General features: G+C 60.4%; 1 protein-coding gene across 5 annotated transcripts in view; it reads right to left on the bottom strand.

Annotated features, from left to right (window-relative positions):
- rims1a (regulating synaptic membrane exocytosis 1a) overlaps positions 1–22795 on the bottom strand; it is a 1446068-nt gene that overhangs the window by 757184 nt on the left and 666089 nt on the right. The window lies entirely within an intron of this gene.

The following is a 22795-nucleotide window of genomic DNA, read 5'->3' as shown; positions in this document are numbered from 1 at the left end:
CCGTCCACACTCTCACCGTCCACACTCTCACCGTCCACACTCTCACCGTCCACACTCTCACCGTCCACACTCTCACCGTCCACACTCTCACCGTCCACACTCTCACCGTCCACACTCCCACCGTCCACACTCTCACCGTCCACACTCCCACCGTCCACACTCTCACCGTCCACACTCTCACCGTCCACACTCTCACCGTCCACAATCTCACCGTCCACACTCTCACCGTCCACACTCTCACCGTCCACACACACCGTCCACACTCTCACCGTCCACACTCTCACCGTCCACACTCTCACCGTCCACACTCTCACCGTCCACACTCTCACCGTCCACACTCTCACCGTCCACACTCTCACCGTCCACACTCTCACCGTCCACACTCTCACCGTCCACACTCTCACCGTCCACACTCTCACCGTCCACACTCTCACCGTCCACACTCTCACCGTCCACACTCTCACCGTCCACACTCACCCCGTCCACACTCACCCCGTCCACACTCTCACCGTCCACACACACCGTCCACACTCTCAGCATCCACACTCTCTCCGTCTACACTTACCGTCCACACGCTCACCGTCCACAAACTCACCGTCCACACTCTCACCGTCCACACTCACCGTCCACTCTCACCGTCCACACTCTCCCCGTCCACACTCTCACCGTCCACACTCTCAACGTCCACACTCTCACCGTCCACACTCTCACCATCCACACTCTCACCGCCCGCACACTCACTGTCCACACTCACCGTCCACACTCTCACCGTCCACACTGTCACCGTCCACACTGTCACCGTCCACACTGTCACCGTCCACAATCACCGTCTACACTCTCACCGGCCACACTCTCACCGGCCACACTCAACGTCCACATTCTCCCCGGCAACACTCTCACCACACTCACCGTCCACACTCTCAGCGTTCACACTCTCACCGTCCACACTCTCACCGTCCACACACTCACCGTCCACACTCTCACCGTCCACACTCTCACCGTCCACACTCTCACCGTCCACACTCTCAGCGTCCACACTCTCACCGTCCACACTCTCACCGTCCACATTCTCACCGTCCACACTCTTACCGTCCACACTCTCCCCGTCCACACTCTCAGCGTCCACACTCCCACCTTCAACACTCACTGTCCACACTCACCACCCACACTCTCACCGTCAACACTCACCGTCCACACTCACCACCCACACTCTCACCGTCTACACTCACCATCCACATTCTCACCGTCCACACACTCACCGTCAACTCTCCCCGGCCACACTCACACCATCCACACTCTCACCGTCGACTCTCACCGTCGACTCTCACCGTCCACACTCACCGTCCACACTCTCACCGTCCACACTCTCACCGTCCACACTCTCACCGTCCACACTCTCACCGTCCACACTCTCACCGTCCACACTCTCACCGTCCACACTCCCACCGTCCACACTCTCACCGTCCACACTCTCACCGTCCACACTCTCACCGTCCACAATCTCACCGTCCACACTCTCACCGTCCACACTCTCACCGTCCACACACACCGTCCACACTCTCACCGTCCACACTCTCACCGTCCACACTCTCACCGTCCACACTCTCACCGTCCACACTCTCACCGTCCACACTCTCACCGTCCACACTCTCACCGTCCACACTCTCACCGTCCACACTCTCACCGTCCACACTCTCACCGTCCACACTCTCACCGTCCACACTCTCACCGTCCACACTCTCACCGTCCACACTCTCACCGTCCACACTCACCCCGTCCACACTCACCCCGTCCACACTCTCACCGTCCACACACACCGTCCACACTCTCAGCATCCACACTCTCTCCGTCTACACTTACCGTCCACACGCTCACCGTCCACAAACTCACCGTCCACACTCTCACCGTCCACACTCACCGTCCACTCTCACCGTCCACACTCTCACCGTCCACACTCTCACCGTCCACACTCTCACCGTCCACACTCTCACCGTCCACACTCTCACCATCCACACTCTCACCGCCCGCACACTCACTGTCCACACTCACCGTCCACACTCTCACCGTCCACACTCTCACCGTCCACACTGTCACCGTCCACACTGTCACCGTCCACACTGTCACCGTCCACAATCACCGTCTACACTCTCACCGGCCACACTCTCACCGGCCACACTCAACGTCCACATTCTCCCCGGCAACACTCTCACCACACTCACCGTCCACACTCTCACCGTCCACACTCTCACCGTCCACACTCACACCACACTCACCGTCCACACTCTCATCGTCCACACTCTCACCGTCCAAACTCTCACCGTCCACACTCTCACCGTCCACACTCTCACCGTCCACATTCTCACCGTCCACACTCTTACCGTCCACACTCTCCCCGTCCACACTCTCAGCGTCCACACTCCCACCTTCAACACTCACTGTCCACACTCACCACCCACACTCTCACCGTCAACACTCACCGTCCACACTCACCACCCACACTCTCACCGTCTACACTCACCATCCACATTCTCACCGTCCACACACTCACCGTCAACTCTCCCCGGCCACACTCACACCATCCACACTCTCACCGTCGACTCTCACCGTCGACTCTCACCGTCCACACTCACCGTCCACACTCTCACCGTCCACACTCTCACCGTCCACACTCTCACCGTCCACACTCTCACCGTCCACACTCTCACCGTCCACACTCTCACCGTCCACACTCTCACCGTCCACACTCTCACCGTCCACACTCTCACCGTCCACACTCTCACCGTCCACACTCTCACCGTCCACACTCTCACCGTCCACACTCTCACCGTCCACACTCTCACCGTCCACACTCTCACCGTCCACACTCTCACCGTCCACACTCTCACCGTCCACACTCTCACCGTCCACACTCTCACCGTCCACACTCTCACCGTCCACACTCTCACCGTCCACACTCTCACCGTCCACACTCTCACCGTCCACACTCTCACCGTCCACACTCTCACCGTCCACACTCACCCCGTCCACACTCTCACCGTCCACACACACCGTCCACACTCTCAGCATCCACACTCTCTCCGTCTACACTTACCGTCCACACGCTCACCGTCCACAAACTCACCGTCCACACTCTCACCGTCCACACTCACCGTCCACTCTCACCGTCCACACTCTCACCGTCCACACTCTCACCGTCCACACTCTCACCGTCCACACTCTCACCGTCCACACTCTCACCATCCACACTCTCACCGCCCGCACACTCACTGTCCACACTCACCGTCCACACTCTCACCGTCCACACTCTCACCGTCCACACTGTCACCGTCCACACTGTCACCGTCCACACTGTCACCGTCCACAATCACCGTCTACACTCTCACCGGCCACACTCTCACCGGCCACACTCAACGTCCACATTCTCCCCGGCAACACTCTCACCACACTCACCGTCCACACTCTCACCGTCCACACTCTCACCGTCCACACTCACACCACACTCACCGTCCACACTCTCATCGTCCACACTCTCACCGTCCAAACTCTCACCGTCCACACTCTCAGCGTTCACACTCTCACCGTCCACACTCTCACCGTCCACACTCTCACCGTCCACACTCGCAGTCCACACTCACCGTCCACACTCTCACCGTCCACACTCACCCTCCACACTCTCACCGTCCACACTCTCACCGTCCACACTCTCACCGTCCACACTCTCACCGTCCACACTCTCACCGTCCACACACTCACCGTCCACACTCTCACCGTCCACACTGTCACCGTCCACAGACTCACCGTCCACACTCTCACCGTCCACACTCTCACCGTCCACACTCTCACCGTCCACACTCTCACCGTCCACACTCTCACCGTCCACACTCTCCCCGTCCACACTCTCCCCGTCCACACTCCCACCGTCCACACTCTCCCCGTCCACACTCCCACCGTCCACACTCTCACCGTCCACATTTTCACCGTCCACACTCTCACCCTCCACACTCACCGTCCACACTCACACCGTCCACACTCACCGTCCACACTCTCACCGTCCACACTCTCACCGTCCACACTCTCACCGTCCACACTCTCACCGTCCACACTCTCACCGTCCACACTCTCACCGTCCACACTCACCGTCCACACTCACCGTCCACAGACTCACCGTCCACAGACTCACCGTCCACACTCTCACCGTCCACACTCTCACCGTCCACACTCTCACCGTCCACACTCTCACCGTCCACACTCTCACCGTCCACACTCTCACCGTCCACACTCTCACCGTCCACACTCTCACCGTCCACACTCTCACAGTCCACACTCACCGTCCACAGACTCACCGTCCGCACTCTCACCGTCCACACTCTCACCGTCCACACTCTCACCGTCCACACTCTTACCGTCCACACTCTCCCCGTCCACACTCTCAGCGTCCACACTCCCACCTTCAACACTCACTGTCCACACTCACCACCCACACTCCCACCGTCAACACTCACCGTCCACACTCACCACCAACACTATCACCGTCCACACTCTCACCGTCCACACTCTCACCGTCCACACTCTCACCGTCCACACTCTCACCGTCCACACTCTCACCGTCCACACTCTCACCGTCCACACTCTCACCGTCCACACTCTCACCGTCCACACTCTCACCGTCCACACTCACCCCGTCCACACTCACCCCGTCCACACTCTCACCGTCCACACACACCGTCCACACTCTCAGCATCCACACTCTCTCCGTCCACACTGTCACCGTCCACACTGTCACCGTCCACAATCACCGTCTACACTCTCACCGGCCACACTCTCACCGGCCACACTCAACGTCCACATTCTCCCCGGCAACACTCTCACCACACTCACCGTCCACACTCTCACCGTCCAAACTCTCACCGTCCACACTCTCAGCGTTCACACTCTCACCGTCCACACTCTCACCGTCCACACTCTCACCGTCCACACTCGCAGTCCACACTCGCAGTCCACACTCTCAGCGTCCACACACACCGTCCACACTCTCACCGTCCACAATCTTACCGTCCACACTCTCACCGTGCAGACTCTCACCGTCTACACTCTCACCGTCCACACTCTCAGCGTTCACACTCTCAGCGTCCACACTCTCACCGTCCACACTCTCCCCATCCACACTCGCAGTCCACACTCTCAGCGTCCACACACACCGTCCACACTCCCACCGTCCACACTCTCACCGTCCACACTCTCACCGTCCACACTCTTACCGTCCACACTCTCACCATCCACACTCTCACCGTCCACACTCTCACCGTCCACACTCTTACCGTCCACACTCTCACCGTCCACACTCTCACCGTCCACACACTCACCGTCCACACTCTCACCGTCTACACTCACCCCGTCTACACTCACCCCGTCCACACTGTCCCCGCCACACTCTCACCGTCCACACTCTCACCGTCCACACTCTCCCCGTCTGCACTATCCCAGTCCGCACTCGCACCGTCCGCACGCTCAGCGTCCACACTCACCGTCCACTCTCACCGTCCACACTCTCACCGTCCTCACTCTCAGCGTCCACACTCTCACCGTCCACACTCTCACAGTCCGCACTCACCGTCCGCACTCACCGTCCACACACTCACCGTTCACACTCTCACCGTCCACACTCTCACCGTCTCCACACTCACCGTCCTCACTCTCACCGTCCTCACTCTCACCGTCCGCACTCTCACCGTCCGCACTCTCACCGTCCGCACTCTCACCGTCCACACACTCACCGGCCACACTCTCACCGTCCGCACTCTCACCGTCCGCACTCTCACCGTCCACACTCTCACCGTCCGCACTCTCACCGTCCACACACTCACCGGCCACACTCTCACCGTCCGCACTCTCACCGTCCGCACTCTCACCGTCCGCACTCTCACCGTCCGCACTCTCACCGTCCGCACTCTCATCGTCTCCACACTCACCGTCCACACTCACCGTCCACACTCACCGTCCACACTCTCACCGTCTACACTCTCACCGTCTACACTCACCCCGTCTACACTCACCCCGTCCACACTCTCCCCGCCACACTCTCACCGTCCACACTCTCCCCGTCCGCACTCTCACAGTCCGCACTCGCACCGTCCGCACGCTCAGCGTCCACACTCTTACCGTCCACACTCTCACCGTCCACACTCTCACCGTCCACACTCTCACCGTCCACACTCTCACCGTCCACACTCTCCCCGCCACACTCTCACCGTCCACACTCTCACCGTCCACACTCTCACCGTCCACACTCTCACCGTCCACACTCTCACCGTCGACACTCTCACCGTCCACACTCTCACCGACAACACTCTCACAGTCCGCACTCACCGTCCACACTCTCACCGTCCACACTCTCACCGTCCACACTCTCACCGTCCACACTCACCGTCCACACTCTCACCGTCCACACTCTCACCGTCCGCACTCTCACCGTCCACACTCTCACCGGCCACACTCTCACCGTCCACACTCTCACCGTCCACACTCTCACCGTCCACACTCACCGTCCACACTCACACCGTCTACACTCTCACCGTCTGCACTCTCCCTGTCCACACTCTGCCCGTCCACACTCTCACTGTCCACACTCTCCCCGTCCGCACTCTCCCAGTCCGCACTCGCACCGTCCGCACGCTCAGCGTCCACACTCACCATCCACTCTCACCGTCCACACTCTCACCGTCCACACTCTCACCGTCCACACTCTCCCCGTCCACACTCTGCCCGTCCACACTCTCACTGTCCACACTCTCACCGTCCACACTGTCACCGTCCACACTCTCACCGTCTACACTCACCCAGTCCACACTCTCACCGTCCACACTCTCACCCAGTCCACACTCTCACCGTCCACAATCTCACCGTCCACACTCTCACCGTCCACACTCTCCCCGTCCACACTCTGCCCGTCCACACTCTCACCGTCCACACTCTCAGCGTCCACACTCTCACCGTCCACACTGTCACCGTCCACACTCTCACCGTCTACACTCACCCAGTCCACACTCTCACCGTCCACACTCTCACCCAGTCCACACTCTCACCGTCCACAATCTCACCGTCCACACTCTCACCGTCTACACTCTCACCGTCTACACTCTCACCGTCTACACTCACCCCGCCACAATCTCCCCGCCACACTCTCACCGTCCACTCTCTCACCGTCCACACTCTCACCATCCACACTCTCACCGGCCACACTCACCGTCCACATTCTCCCCGGCCACACTCACACCAAACTCACCGTCCACACTCTCACCGTCCACACTCTCACCGTCCACATTCTCACCGTCCACACTCTCACCGTCCACACTCTCACCATCCACACTCTCCGCGTCCGCACTCTCCGCGTCCGCACTCTCCGCGTCCGCACTCTCACCGTCCGCACTCTCACCGTCCGCACACTCACCGTCCGCACTCTCACCGTCCGCACTCTCACCGTCCGCACTCTCACCGTCCGCACTCTCACCGTCCGCACTCTCACCGCCCGCACTCTCACCGCCCGCACTCTCACCGCCCGCACTCTCACCGTCCGCACTCTCACCGTCCGCACTCTCACCGTCCGCACTCTCACCGTCCGCTCTCTCACCGCCCGCACTCTCACCGTCCACACTCTCACCGTCCACACTCTCACCGTCCACACTCTCACCGGCTACACTCTCACCGTCTACACTCACCCCGTCTACACTCAACCCGTCCACACTCTCCCCGCCACACTCTCACCGTCCACACTCTCACCGTCCACACTCTCCCCGTCTGCACTCTCCCAGTCGGCACTCGCACCGTCCGCACGCTCAGCGTCCACACTCACCGTCCACTCTCACCGTCCACACTCTCACCGTCCACACTCTCAGCGTCCACACTCTCACCGTCCACACTCTCACCGTCCACACACTCACCGTCCACACTCTCACCGTCAACACTCTCACCGTCCACACTCTCACCGTCGACACTCTCACCGTCGACACTCTCACCGTCCACACTCTCACAGTCCGCACTCACCGTCCGCACTCACCGTCCACACACTCACCGTTCACACTCTCACCGTCCACACTCTCACCGTCTTCACACTCACCATCTTCACTCTCACCGTCTTCACTCTCACCGTCCGCACTCTCACCGTCCGCACTCTCACCGTCCGCACTCTCACCGTCCGCACTCTCACCGTCCGCACTCTCACCGTCCACACACTCACCGGCCACACTCTCACCGTCGACACTCTCACCGTCGACACTCTCACCGTCCGCACTCTCACAGTCCGCACTCACCGTCCGCACTCACCGTCCACACACTCACCGTTCACACTCTCACCGTCCACACTCTCACCGTCTCCACACTCACCGTCCTCACTCTCACCGTCCGCACTCTCACCGTCCGCACTCTCACCGTCCGCACTCTCACCGTCCGCACTCTCACCATCCACACACTCACCGGCCACACTCTCACCGTCCACACTCTCACCGTCCACACTCTCACCGTCTACACTCACCCCGTCTACACTCACCCCGTCCACACTCTCCCCGCCACACTCTCACCGTACACACTCTCCCCATCTGCACTCTCCCAGTCCGCACTCGCACCGTCCGCACGCTCAGCGTCCACACTCACCGTCCACTCTCACCGTCCACACTCTGCCCGTCCACACTCTGCCCGTCCACACTCTCACCGTCCACACTCTCACCGTCTACACTCACCCAGTCCACACTCTCACCGTCCACACTCTCACCGTCCACACTCTCACCCAGTCCACACTCACACCGTCCACAATCTCACCGTCCACACTCTCACCGTCTAGACTCTCACCGTCTACACTCACCCCGTCTACACTCACCCCGCCACAATCTCCCCGCCACACTCTCACCGTCCACACTCTCACCGTCCACACTCTCACCGTCCACACTCTCACCGTCCACACTCTCACCGGCCACACTCACCGTCCACATTCTCCCCGGCCACACTCACACCACACTCACCGTCCACACTCTCACCGTCCACACTCTCACCGTCCACATTCTCACCGTCCACACTCTCCCCGTCCACACTCTCACCGTCCACACTCTCACCGCCCACACTCTCACCGTCCACACTCTCACCGTCCACACACTCACCGTCCAAACTCTCACCGTCCACACTCTCACCGTCCACACTCTGACCGTCAACACTCTCACCGTCCACATTCACCGTCCACACTCTCACCGTCCACACTCTCCCCGTCCACACTCTCCAGGTCCACACTCTCACCGTCCACACTCTCACCGTCCACTCTCACCGTCAACATTCTCACCGTCCACACTCTCACCGTCCACACTCTCACCGTCCACACACTCACCATCCACACTCACCGTCCACACACTCACGGTCCACACTCTCACCGGCCACACTCTCACCGTCCACACTCTCACCGTCCACACTCTCACCGTCCACACTCTCACCGTCCACACTCTCACCGTCCACACTCTCACCGTCCACACTCTCACCGTCCACACTCTCACCGTCCACACTCTCACCGTCCACACTCTCACCGTCCACAATCTCACCATCCACACTCTCACCGTCCACACTCTCACCGTCCACACTCTCACCGTCCACACTCTCACCCAGTCCACACTCACACCGTCCACAATCTCACCGTCCACACTCTCACCGTCTAGACTCTCACCGTCTACACTCACCCCGTCTACACTCACCCCGCCACAATCTCCCCGCCACACTCTCACCGTCCACACTCTCACCGTCCACACTCTCACCGTCCACACTCTCACCGTCCACACTCTCACCGGCCACACTCACCGTCCACATTCTCCCCGGCCACACTCACACCACACTCACCGTCCACACTCTCACCGTCCACACTCTCACCGTCCACATTCTCACCGTCCACACTCTCCCCGTCCACACTCTCACCGTCCACACTCTCACCGTCCACACACTCACCGTCCAAACTCTCACCGTCCACACTCTCACCGTCCACACTCTGACCGTCAACACTCTCACCGTCCACATTCACCGTCCACACTCTCACCGTCCACACTCTCCCCGTCCACACTCTCCAGGTCCACACTCTCACCGTCCACACTCTCACCGTCCACTCTCACCGTCAACATTCTCACCGTCCACACTCTCACCGTCCACACTCTCACCGTCCACACACTCACCATCCACACTCACCGTCCACACACTCACGGTCCACACTCTCACCGTCCACACTCTCACCGTCCACACTCTCACCGTCCACACTCTCACCGTCCACACTCTCACCGTCCACACTCTCACCGTCCACACTCTCACCGTCCACACTCTCACCGTCCACACTCTCACCGTCCACACTCTCACCGTCCACAATCTCACCATCCACACTCACCGTCCACTCTCTCTGTCCACACTCTCACCGTCCACACTCTCACCGTCCACTCTCTCACCGTCCACACTCTCACCGTCCACACTCTCACCGTCCACACTCACCGTCCACTCTCTCAGTCCACACCCTCACCGTCCACAATCTCACCGTCCACACACTCACCGTCCAAACTCTCACCGTCCACACGCCCAGCGTCCACTCTCAACGTCCACACTCTCACGGTCCGCACTCTCACCGTCCACACTCTCACCGTCCACACTCTCAACGTCCACACTCTCACCGTCCACACTCTCACCGTCGACTCTCTCACCGTCTACACTCTCACCGTCTCCACTCACCCCGTCTACACTCACCCCGTCCACACTCTCCCCGCCACACTCTCACCGTCCGCACTCTCACCGTCCGCACTCGCAGCGTCCACACTCACCGTCCACTCTCACCGTCCACACTCTCAGCGTCCACACTCTCACACTCCACACTCTGCCCGTCCACACTCTCACCGTCCACACTCTCACCGTCCACACTGTCACCGTCCACACTCTCACCGTCTACACTCACCCAGTCCACACTCTCACCGTCCACACTCTCACCGTCCACACTCTCACCCAGTCCACAAACTCACCGTCCACACTCTCACCGTCTACACTCACCCCGTCTGCACTCACCCCGCCACAATCTCCCCGCCACACTCTCACCGTCTACACTCACCGTCCACACTCTCACCGTCCACACTCTCACCGTCCACACTCTCACCGGCCACACTCTCACCGTCTACACTCTCACCGTCCCCACTCACCCCGTCTACACTCACCCCGTCCACACTCTCCCCGCCACACTCTCACCGTCCGCACTCTCACCGTCCGCACTCGCAGCGTCCACACTCACCGTCCACTGTCACCGTCCACACTCTCAGCGTCCACACTCTCACACTCCACACTCTGCCCGTCCACACTCTCACCGTCCACACTCTCACCGTCCACACTGTCACCGTCCACACTCTCACCGTCTACACTCACCCAGTCCACACTCTCACCGTCCACACTCTCACCGTCCACACTCTCAGCGTCCACACTCACCCCGTCTACACTCACCCCGCCACAATCTCCCCGCCACACTCTCACCGTCCACACTCTCACCGGCCACACTCTCACCGTCCACACTCTCACCGTCCACACTCTCACCGTCCACACTCTCACCGTCCACACTCTCACCGTCCACAATCTCACCATCCACACTCACCGTCCACTCTCTCTGTCCACACTCTCACCGTCCACACTCTCACCGTCCACTCTCTCACCGTCCACACTCTCACCGTCCACACTCTCACCGTCCACACCCTCACCGTCCACACTCTCACCGTCCACACACTCACCGTCCAAACTCTCACCGTCCACACGCCCAGCGTCCACTCTCAACGTCCACACTCTCACGGTCCGCACTCTCACCGTCCACACTCTCACCGTCCACACTCTCAACGTCCGCACTCACCGTCCACATTCTCCCCGGCCACACTCACACCACACTCACCGTCCACACACTCACCGTCCACACTCTCACCGTCCACACTCTCACCGTCCACACTCTCACCGTCCACACTCTCACCGTCCACACTCTCACCGTCCACACTCTCACCGTCCACACTCTCACCGTCCACACTCTCACCGTCCACACTCTCACCGTCCACAATCTCACCATCCACACTCACCGTCCACTCTCTCTGTCCACACTCTCACCGTCCACACTCTCAACGTCCACACTCTCACCGTCCACACTCTCACCGTCGACTCTCTCACCGTCTACACTCTCACCGTCTCCACTCACCCCGTCTACACTCACCCCGTCCACACTCTCCCCGCCACACTCTCACCGTCCGCACTCTCACCGTCCGCACTCGCAGCGTCCACACTCACCGTCCACTCTCACCGTCCACACTCTCAGCGTCCACACTCTCACCGTCCACACTCTCACCGTCCACACTGTCACCGGCCACACTCTCACCGTCCACACTCACACACTCCACACTCTGCCCGTCCACACTCTCACCGTCCACACTCTCACCGTCCACACTGTCACCGTCCACACTCTCACCGTCTACACTCACCCAGTCCACACTCTCACCGTCCACACTCTCACCGTCCACACTCTCACCCAGTCCACAAACTCACCGTCCACACTCTCACCGTCTACACTCACCCCGTCTGCACTCACCCCGCCACAATCTCCCCGCCACACTCTCACCGTCCACACTCTCACCGTCCACACTCTCACCGGCCACACTCTCACCGTCTACACTCTCACCGTCCCCACTCACCCCGTCTACACTCACCCCGTCCACACTCTCCCCGCCACACTCTCACCGTCCGCACTCTCACCGTCCGCACTCGCAGCGTCCACACTCACCGTCCACTGTCACCGTCCACACTCTCAGCGTCCACACTCTCACACTCCACACTCTGCCCGTCCACACTCTCACCGTCCACACTCTCACCGTCCACACTGTCACCGTCCACACTCTCACCGTCTACACTCACCCAGTCCACACTCTCACCGTCCACACTCTCACCGTCCACACTCTCACCGTCCACACTCTCACCGTCCACAATCTCACCATCAACACTCACCGTCCACTCTCTCTGTCCACACTCTCACCGTCCACACTCTCACCGTCCACTCTCTCACCGTCCACTCTCTCTGTCCACACTCTCACCGTCCACACTCTCACCGTCCACTCTCTCACCGTCCACACTCTCACCGTCCACACCCTCACCGTCCACACTCTCACCGTCCACACACTCACCGTCCAAACTCTCACCGTCCACACGCCCAGCGTCCACTCTCAACGTCCACACTCTCACGGTCCGCACTCTCACCGTCCACACTCTCACCGTCCACACTCTCAACGTCCGCACTCACCGTCCACATTCTCCCCGGCCACACTCACACCACACTCACCGTCCACACACTCACCGTCCACACACTCACCGTCCACACTCTCACCGTCCACACTCTCACCGTCCACACTCTCACCGTCCACACTCTCACCGTCCACACTCTCACCGTCCACACTCTCACCGTCCACACTCTCACCGTCCACACTCTCACCGTCCACAATATCACCATCCACACTCACCGTCCACTCTCTCTGTCCACACTCTCACCGTCCACACTCTCACCGTCCACTCTCTCACCGTCCACACTCTCACCGTCCACACTCACCGTCCACTCTCTCACCGTCCACACACTCACCTTCCACACGCCCAGCGTCCACTCTCAACGTCCACACTCTCACGGTCCGCACTCTCACCGTCCACACTCTCACCGTCCACACTCGCAACGTCCGCACTTGCAACGTCCGCACTCACCGTCCACACTCTCACCGTCCACACTCTCACCGTCGTTCCTCTCACCGTCTACACTCTCACCGTCTACACTCACCCCGTCTACACTCACCCCGTCCACACTCTCCCCGCCACACTCTCACCGTCCGCACTCTCACCGTCCGCACTCTCACCGTCCACACTCACCGTCCACTCTCACCGTCCACACTCTCAGCGTCCACACTCTCACAGTCCACACTCTGCCCGTCCACACTCTCACTGTCCACACTCTCACCGTCCACACTGTCACCGTCCACACTCACCCAGTCCACACTCTCACCGTCCACACTCTCACCGTCCACACTCTCACCCAGTCCACACTCTCACCGTCCACACTCTCACCGTCCACACTCTCACCGTCTACACTCTCACCGTCAACACTCACCCCGTCTACACTCACCCCGCCACAATCTCCCCGCCACACTCTCACCGTCCACACTCTCACCGGCCACACTCACCGTCCACATTCTCCCCGGCCACACTCACACCACACTCACCGTCCACACTCTCACCGTCCACACTCTCACCGTCCACACTCTCACCGTCCACACTCTCACCGTCCACACTCTCACCGTCCACACTCTCCCCGTCCACACTCTCCCCGTCCACACTCTCCCCGTCCACACTCTCCCCGTCCACACTCTCCCCGTCCACACTCTCACCGTCCACACTCTCACCGTCCACACTCTCACCGTCCACAATCTCACCATCCACACTCACCGTCCACTCTCTCTGTCCACACTCTCACCGTCCACACTCTCACCGTCCACTCTCTCACCGTCCACACTCTCACCGTCCACACTCACCGTCCACTCTCTCAGTCCACACCCTCACCGTCCACACTCTCACCGTCCACACACTCACCGTCCAAACTCTCACCGTCCACACGCCCAGCGTCCACTCTCAACGTCCACACTCTCACGGTCCGCACTCTCACCGTCCACACTCTCAACGTCCGCACTCACCGTCCACACTCTCACCGTCGACCCTCTCACCGTCTACACTCTCACCGTCTCCACTCACCCCGTCTACACTCACCCCGTCCACACTCTCCCCGCCACACTCTCACCGTCCGCACTCTCACCGTCCGCACTCGCAGCGTCCACACTCACCGTCCACTCTCACCGTCCACACTCTCAGCGTCCACACTCTCACAGTCCACACTCTGCCCGTCCACACTCTCACCGTCCACACTCTCACCGTCCACACTGTAACCGTCCACACTCTCACCGTCTACACTCACCCAGCCCACACTCTCACCGTCCACACTCTCACCGTCCACACTGTAACCGTCCACACTCTCACCGTCCACACTCTCACCGTCCACACTCTCACCGTCCACACACTCACCGTCCACACTCTCACCGTCCACACTCTCACCGTCCACACTCTCACCGTCCACACACTCACCGTCCACACTGTAACCGTCCACACTCTCACCGTCCACACTCTCACCGTCTACACTCACCCCGTCTACACTCTCACCGTCTACACTCACCCCGTCTACACTCTCACCGGCCACACTTACCGTCCACATTCTCACCGTCCACACTCTCACCGGCCACACTTACCGTCCACATTCTCCCCGGCCACACTCACACCACACTCACCGTCCACACACTCACCGTCCACACACTCACCGTCCACACTCACAGTCCACACTCTCACCGTCCACACTCTCACCGTCCACACTCTCACCGTCCACACTCTCACCGTCCACACTCTCACCGTCCGCACTCTCACCGTCCACACTCTCACCGTCCACAATCTCACCATCCACACTCACCGTCCACTCTCTCTGTCCACACTCTCACCGTCCACACTCTTAGCGTCCACTCTCTCACCGTCCACACTCTCACCGTCCACACTCACCGTCCACTCTCTCAGTCCACACCCTCACCGTCCGCACTCTCACCGTCCACACACTCACCGTCCAAACTGTCACCGTCCACACGCCCAGCGTCCACTCTCAACGTCCACACTCTCACCGTCCACACTCTCACCGTCCACACTCTCAACGTCCGCACTCACCGTCCACATTCTCCCCAGCCACACTCACACCACACTCACCGTCCACACACTCACCGTCCACACTCTCACCGTCCACACTCTCACCGTCCACACTCTCACCGTCCACACCCTCACCGTCCACACTCTCACCGTCCACACTCTCACCGTCCACACTCTCACCGTCCACACTCTCACCGTCCACAATCTCACCATCCACACTCACCGTCCACTCTCTCTGTCCACACTCTCACCGTCCACACTCTCACCGTCCACTCTCTCACCGTCCACACTCTCACCGTCCACACTCACCGTCCACTCTCTCAGTCCACACCCTCACCGTCCACACTCTCACCGTCCACACACTCTCCGTCCAAACTCTCACCGTCCACACGCCCAGCTTCCACTCTCAACGTCCACACTCTCACGGTCCGCACTCTCACCGTCCACACTCTCACCGTCCACACTCTCAACGTCCGCACTCACCGTCCACACTCTCACCGTCCACACTCTCTCCGTCGACCCTCTCACCGTCTACACTCTCACCGTCTACACTCACCCCGTCTACACTCACCCCGTCCACACTCTCCCCGCCACACTCTCACCGTCCGCACTCTCACCGTCCGCACTCTCACCATCCACACTCACCGTCCACACTCTCACCGTCCGCACTCACCGTCCACACTCTCACCGTCCACACTCTCAGCGTCCACACTCTCACAGTCCACACTCTGCCCGTCCACACTCTCACCGTCCACACTCTCACCGTCCACACACTCACCGTCCACACTCTCACCGTCCACACTCTCACCCAGTCCACACTCTCACCGTCCACACTCTCACCGTCCACACTCTCACCGTCTACACTCTCACCGTCTACACTCTCACCGTCTACACTCACCCCGTCTACACTCACCCCGCCACAATCTCCCCGCCACACTCTCACCGTCCACACTCTCACCGGCCACACTCACCGTCCACATTCTCCCCGGCCACACTCACACCACACTCACCGTCCACACTCTCACCGTCCACACTCTCACCGTCCACACTCTCACCGTCCACACTCTCACCGTCCACACTCTCACCGTCCACACTCTCACCGTCCACACTCTCACCGTCCACACTCTCACCGTCCACACTCTCACCGTCCACACTCTCACCGTCCACACTCTCACCGTCCACACTCTCACCGTCCACACTCTCCCCGTCCACACTCTCCCCGTCCACACTCTCCCCGTCCACACTCTCTCCGTCCACACTCTCACCGTCCTCACTCTCACCGTCCACACTCTCACCGTCCACAATCTCACCATCCACACTCACCGTCCACTCTCTCTGTCCACACTCTCACCGTCCACACTCTCACCGTCCACACTCTCACCGTCCACACTCACCGTCCACTCTCTCAGTCCACACCCTCACCGTCCACTCTCACCGTCCACACTCTCACCGTCCACACACTCACCGTCCAAACTCACACCGTCCACACGCCCAGCGTCCACTCTCATTGTCCACACTCTCACGGTCCGCACTCTCACCGTCCACACTCTCACCGTCCACACTCTCAACGTCCGCACTCACCGTCCACACTCTCACCGTCCACACTCTCACCGTCGACCCTCTCACCGTCTACACTCTCACCGTCTCCACTCACCCCGTCCACACTCACCCCGTCCACACTCTCCCGTCCGCACTCTCACCGTCCGCACTCGCAGCGTCCACACTCACCGTCCACTCTCACCGTCCACACTCTCAGCGTCCACACTCTCACAGTCCACACTCTGCCCGTCCACACTCTCACCGTCCACACTCTCACCGTCCACACTGTCACCGTCCACACTCTCACCGTCTGCACTCACCCAGTCTTCACTCTCACCGTCCACACTCTCACCGTCCACACTCTCACCCAGTCCACACTCTCACCGTCTACACTCACCCCGTCTACACTCACCCCGCCACAATCTTCCCGCCACACACGCACCGTCCACACTCTCACCGTCCACACTCTCACCGGCCACACTCACCGTCCACATTCTCCCCGGCCACACTCACACCACACTCACCGTCCACACACTCACCGTCCACACACTCACCGTCCACACTCACCGTCCACACTCTCACCGTCCACACTCTCACCGTCCACACTCTCACCGTCCACACTCTCACCGTCCACACTCTCACCGTCCACACTCTCACCGTCCACACTCTCACCGTCCACACTCTCACCGTCCACAATCTCACCATCCACACTCACCGTCCACTCTCTCTGTCCACACTCTCACCGTCCACACTCTCACCGTCCACTCTCTCACCGTCCACACTCTCACCGTCCACACTCTCACCGTCCACACTCACCGTCCACTCTCTCAGTCCACACTCTCACCGTCCACACTCTCACCGGCCACACTCAGCGTCCACATTCTCCCCGGCCACACTCACACCACACTCACCATCCACACACTCACCGTCCACACACTCACCGTCCACACTCACCGTCCACACTCTCACCGTCCACACTCTCACCGTCCACACTCTCACCGTCCACACTCTCACCGTCCACAATCTCACCATCCACACTCACCGTCCACTCTCTCTGTCCACACTCTCACCGTCCACACTCTCACCGTCCACTCTCTCACCGTCAAAACTCTCACCGTCCACACGCCCAGCGTCCACTCTCAACGTCCACACTCTCACGGTCCGCACTCTCACCGTCCACACTCTCACCGTCCACACTCTCACCGTCCACACTCTCACCGTCCACACTCACCGTCCACTCTCTCAGTCCACACCCTCACCGTCCACACTCTCACCGTCCAAACTCTCACCGTCCACACGCCCAGCGTCCACTCTCAACGTCCACACTCTCACGGTCCGCACTCTCACCGTCCACACTCTCACCGTCCACACTCTCACCGTCCACACTCTCAACATCCGCACTCACCGTCTACACTCTCACCGTCTACACTCACCCCGTCTACACTCACCCCGTCCACACTCTCCCCGCCACACTCTCACCGTCCGCACTCTCACCGTCCGCACTCTCACCGTCCACACTCTCCGTCCACTCTCACCGTCCACACTCTCAGCGTCCACACTCTCACAGTCCACACTCTCAGCGTCCACACTCTCACAGTCCACACTCTCACCGTCCACACTCTCACCGTCCACACTCTCACCGGCCACACTCACCGTCCACATTCTCCCCGGCCACACTCACACCACACTCACCGTCCACACACTCACCGTCCACACTCACCGTCCACACTCTCACCGTCCACACTCTCACCGTCCACACTCTCACCGTCCACACTCTCCCCGTCCACACTCTCCCCGTCCACACTCTCCCCGTCCACACTCTCCCCGTCCACACTCTCCCCGTCCACACTCTCACCGCCCACACACTCACCGTCCACACACTCACCGTCCACGCTCTCACCGTCCACGCTCTCACCGTCCACGCTCTCACCGTCCACATTCACCGTCCACACTCTCCCCGTCCACACTCTCCCCGTACACACTCTCCCCGTCCACACTCTACCCGTCCACACTCTCACCGTCCACACTCTCACCGTCCACATTCACCGTCCACACACTCACTGTCCTCACTGTCACCGTCCACACTCTCACCATCCACACTCCCACCGTCCACACTCTCACCATCCACACTCACCGTCCACACACTCACCGTCCACACACTCACCGTCCACACTCTCACCGTCCACACTCTCACCGTCCACACTCTCACCGTCCACACTCTCACCGTCCACACTCTCCGTCCACACTCTCACCGTCCACACTCTCACTGTCCACACTCTCACCGTCCACACTCACCGTCCACTCTCTCAGTCCACACCCGCACCGTCCACACTCTCACCCTCCACGCTCTCACCGTCCACGCTCTCACCGTCCACGCTCTCACCGTCCACATTCACCGTCCACACTCTCACCATCCACACTCCCACCGTCCACACTCTCACCATCCACACTCACCGTCCACACACTAACCGTCCACACACTCACCGTCCACACTCTCACCGTCCACACTCTCACCGTCCACACTCTCACCGTCCACACTCTCACCGTCCACACTCTCACCGTCCACACTCTCACCGTCCACAATCTCACCATCCACACTCACCGTCCACACTCTCCGTCCACACTCTCACCGTCCACACTCTCACCGTCCACACTCTCACCGTCCACACTCACCGTCCACTCTCTCAGTCCACACCCGCACCGTCCACACTCTCACCGTCCACACACTCACCGTCCAAACTCTCACCGTCCACACGCCCAGCGTCCACTCTCAACGTCCACACTCTCACGGTCCACACTCTCACGGTCCACACTCTCACCGTCCACACTCTCACCGTCCACACTCACCGTCCACTCTCTCAGTCCACACCCTCACCGTCCACACTCTCACCGTCCACACACTCACCGTCGAAACTCTCACCGTCCACACGCCCAGCGTCCACTCTCAACGTCCACACTCTCACGGTCCGCACTCTCACCGTCCACACTCTCACCGTCGACGCTCTCACCGTCCACGCTCTCACCGTCCACACTCTCACCGTCCACACTCTCACCGTCCACACTCTCACCGTCCACACTCTCAACGTCCGCACTCTCAACGTCCGCACTCTCAACGTCCGCACTCACCGTCCACGCTCTCACCGTCCACGCTCTCACTGTCCACGCTCTCACCGTCCACGCTCTCATCGTCCACTCTCTCCCTGTCCACACACTCACCGTCACACTCTCACCGTACACACTCTCACTGTCCACACTCAGCGTCCACACTCACCGTCCACACTCTCACCGTCAACACTCTCACCGTCCACACTCTCACCGTCCACACTCTCACCGTCCACACTCTCACCGTCCACACTCTCACTGTCCACACTCTCACCGTCCACACTCTCACCGTCCACACTCTCACCGTCCACACTCACCGTCCACACTCTCACCGTCCACACTCACCGTCCACACTCACCGTCCACACTCTCCCCGTCCACACTGTCACCGTCCGCACTCTCACCGTCCACACTCTCACCTTCCACACCCGCCGTCCGCACTCTCACCGTCCGCACTCTCACCGTCCACACTCTCACCGTCCACACTCTCACCGTCCACACTCTCACTGTCCACACTCACCGTCCACACACTCACTGTCCACACACTCACCGTCCACACTCTCTCCGTCCACACTGTCACCGTCCGCACTCTCACCGTCCACACTCTCACCTTCCACACTCTCACTGGCCACACTCACCGTCCACATTCTCCCGGCCACACTCACCGTCCACACTCTCCCCATCCACACTCGTCCACACTTTCCCCGTCCACACTCTCACCGTCCACACTCACCGTCCACACCAGCCGTCCGCACTCTCACCGTCCGCACTCTCACCGTCCACACTCTCACCGTCCACACTCACCGTCCACACTCTCACCGTCCACACTCTCACTGTCCACACTCTCATTGTCCACACTCACCGTCCACACACTCACTGTCCACACACTCACCGTCCACACTCTCCCCGCCACACTGTCACCGTCCACACGCTCACCGTCCACACTCTCACCGTCCACACTCTCACCGTCCACACCCGCCGTCCACACTCACCGTCCACACTCACCGTCCACACTCACCGTCCACACTCACCGTCCACACTCACCGTCCACACTCTCACCGTCCACACTCTCACCGTCCACACTCTCACCGTCCACACTCTCACCGTCCACACTCTCACCGTCCACACTCTCACCGTCCACACTCTCACCGTTCACACACTCACCGTCCACACTGTCACCGTCCACACTCTCACCGTCCACACCCGCCGTCCACACTCACCGTCCACACTCACCGTCCACACTCACAGTCCACACTCACCGTCCACACTCACCGTCCACACACTCACCGTCCACACACTCACCGTCCACAGTCACCGTCCACACTCTCACCGTCCACACTCTCACCGTCCACACTCTCACCGTCCACACTCTCACCGTCCACACATTCACCGTCCACACTCTCACCGTCCACACCCGCCGTCCACACTCACCGTCCACACTCACCATCCACACTCACAGTCCACACTCACCGTCCACACTCACCGTCCACACACTCACCGTCCACACTCTCACCGTCCACACACTCACCGTCCACACTGTCACCGTCCACACTGTCACCGTCCGCACTCTCACCGTCCACACCCGCCGTCCACACTCACCGTCCACACTCACAGTCCACACTCACAGTCCACACTCACAGTCCACACTCACCGTCCACACTCACCGTCCACACTCACCGTCCACACTCACAGTCCACACACACTCCACACTCACCGTCCACACTCTCACCGTCCACACTCTCACCGTCCACACTCTCACCGTCCAGACTCTCACCGTCCACACTCTCACCGTCCACACTCTCACCGTCCACACTCTCACCGTCCACACTCTCACCGTCCACACTCTCACCGTCCACACTCTCACCGTCCACACTCTCACCGTCCACACTCTCACCGTCCACACTCTCACCGTCCACACTCTCACAGTCCACACTCACAGTGCACACTCACCGTCCACACTCACCGTCCACACTCTCACCATCCACACTCACCGTCCACACTCTCACCGTCCACACTCTCACCTTCCACACTCACCGTCCACACTCTCTCCGTCCACACTGTCACCGTCCGCACTCTCACCGTCCACACTCTCACCTTCCACACTCTCACTGGCCACACTCACCGTCCACATTCTCCCGGCCACACTCACCGTCCACACTCTCCCCATCCACACTCGTCCACACTTTCCCCGTCCACACTCACCGTCCACACTCACCGTCCACACTCACCGTCCACACTCACCGTAGACACTCTCTCCGTCCACACTGTCACCGTCCGCACTGTCACCGTCCACACCCGCCGTCCGCACTCTCACCGTCCGCACTCTCACCGTCCACACTCTCACCGTCCACACTCTCACCGTCCACACTCTC

Source organism: Scyliorhinus torazame, chromosome 4 (genome assembly GCF_047496885.1).
Source record: "Scyliorhinus torazame isolate Kashiwa2021f chromosome 4, sScyTor2.1, whole genome shotgun sequence".
Classification (NCBI taxonomy): Eukaryota; Metazoa; Chordata; class Chondrichthyes; order Carcharhiniformes; family Scyliorhinidae; genus Scyliorhinus; species Scyliorhinus torazame.
This window is presented reverse-complemented; position numbering and strand designations above follow the sequence as displayed.